The sequence below is a fragment of the Centroberyx affinis genome, unplaced genomic scaffold, assembly GCF_046629955.1.
Source record: "Centroberyx affinis isolate AG114_WGS23_722 - 3 ecotype Tasmania unplaced genomic scaffold, CSIRO-AGI_Caff_v1 ptg001293l_1, whole genome shotgun sequence".
In the NCBI taxonomy this organism is placed as follows: Eukaryota; Metazoa; Chordata; class Actinopteri; order Beryciformes; family Berycidae; genus Centroberyx; species Centroberyx affinis.
Genome location: NW_027279799.1, coordinates 195017 through 197569, shown reverse-complemented (window position 1 = coordinate 197569; position 2553 = coordinate 195017).

Below are 2553 nucleotides of genomic sequence, written 5' to 3'. Positions count from 1 at the left end.
TTCACCCGCTGGGCCATGCAGGGTGTCCCATTCCCCCAAACTTGGGTGGTTATAATTTTACATGCAAATTATTCAGTGGTGCTGTCTGCAGACAGGCTTATAGCAACAGTAAGAACTCGAGTTTGGAATGAAGTAAAACTATCCAGGCCACTGCTAGGAACTCTGTATTTACATTGTATTTACATTGCTGTGAATAGGGAGTTAGATAAATAGGCAATAAGTGAGATTAATCTAAACACATTGCAATCAGACACTCAAGCCCAATTGTCAGTAATTTACTTGACTATGTATGTGAGAATGAGTGGGAGAGGGAGTTGCTTAATTGTCCAGTGCGATGTAATGTAAATACAGGCTATGTGCTGATATGTGTTCAGTCTGTGCACAGGCACATAGTTCCTCACAAGCGTACATAGATAGTATATATAAGTATATAGTATGTATAAGTTGAACTGTAGGGTGCAAAAACTCAACAAAAATTTGATTTTTGTCATTAACATACATTCACCTTGAAGTACACAGAGTCCTATAAAAGCTACATAATCTGCTTATTCTCTAGCCATGAGAGCAGCTGTGTGCTTGACTAAGTGAAAATATGTTTTTTCTTTGGCTTCTTTAGCATCTCACTTATCACTCAACAAAGGCAAAAGCAAAGACAGCAAACCCTTGTGACTATGTGACTGATATTTAAACACAGAGAAGAGAGAAGAAAAACCCACACTTTGAACAATTTGAAAAAAAAAAATCCTTCTACAGTATGCATCCTCTTATGTTATGGTGTGTAATATCACACACTGGTGTTTAAAACCCCTTTCTTCTCACTCTTTTTATCAGATTATTTATATTTCCCTTAACAACAATTAGAACAATGTCTTTTAACCTTCAGTCCCCATAGGCGCTCTCTACAGTCACGTTTTATAGATAATTAACAGCTGAAGGAGCCAAACAATACAATCCCAGACGCAACAGAAGAGCGTGCAGCGAGGCCCTGGGAGACTTCCCGGGGGTAACGGAGGTCGTTTGTAAAGTGGCCAAACTGAGGACAATAGGAGAGAGGTGGACCTATCAGGGAGAAAATAACAGGAGCAAAAGTGAGAGTTTGCTTGTTTTTTGGGCTCTTGGGGAAGCAGACCTTCCTGTTGTGGAGCTCACCGCATCAGAGTTGACTGGGGTCGGCTGCAGTGGATACAATGGTTTGGTTAGTCGGCAGTCTGTGTAATCTAGGGACTAAAAAGATAGGCTAAAAAGACATTATACTAAATCGTTAATGAGCCATAATGTAGCAGTATCCTCACAAATGTCAGTCTGATTATTTAAATTTCTCCCAATCATCACTCTCTTGCACTAATGATTTCACCTATTATCTCTTTCCAAAAATTCCTTGAGTCCTTGTTTATGAAAGGACAATCTGCATGCTCATCATCACTTTCACAGTCACACAGCTGATGAAGTTAGAGTTTATTCTAGATAAACTAAAGCTGTGAACCAAGAGAACAGTGAATGTTATCCCGACCCACTATAGGAAGAACTGTGAACCCTGTGACCTCTGAGATTAATGAGCTGAGAAGAATTTATTTGACTGATGATACAGTTGACTGAAATAGCTGGCGACAGCACAACTGGAACTGAACTTTAGTCTTTCATCCCCTGACAGCAACTTATTTAAAGACGTATGCATTTTATTATGTTCTGACATATTCAGCCTACAATGATATTTACATAATCATATTTTTTCCCACTTCTGTTGCACATGACGAAATTTGTGAATTTTGTTGAATTTTGTCAACATGTTGAAATGAACCATATCTAAATTCTATTCACAGTAAAGCTGCCAGGTGTGGTCATATTCATATTCTCATCCTCCTTGTACAGCTACATACTGGTTGGGTTGTTATGAAGCTGTTGGAATTATAAATAGTTGATTTTGACAGATCTTGAGACAATTTAGATTCATTATCTTGTCAAATTTGACGATTGTAATTGAAAATGCTTGTAAACATTGTAAAGACATTGATTTATTTTGTTCTTTAGAACTGATCGAGACTTTCTGAAGGCACACTATCACGCACTATGGGTACACCCAAAGGCTTACTGCCTTAGTCATATAAGGCATACAAACTTATTAGTCATATTTGTTGTGGAAACAGTTAACCGATTGGTTAAAGCCGCTCCTGTTCCAGCACCATGGACAGAGATTTGTCAGCAAAGGCATTTCCACATTCAAGCCTGCCAGTGGTTTCTTAAAGCCCAGCTGAGTCATGGTGTTATCTTCACATTATCTCAGGCCAGTTAAAAATTATTAAGTATTAAGTATTTTTATGTTTTTTACGTCATCTTTATCTGGAATAAACGGCTAGTTGGCTCGTTGCATGTTTTACAGCGCAGTGATTACTATTGTTTATTGTTGCTGTTGGTGCTACTTGGCAACTGGTAATGGAAATGTCTCAAGTTAAAATTAATTGCCACAACATCAATCCTCCACCGCTGCATATCTTTTCCTATGGTTGACCAACAACTAGCCTGCTGCTTCCTGCAGTTTCTCCCCTTTCTGCTGCG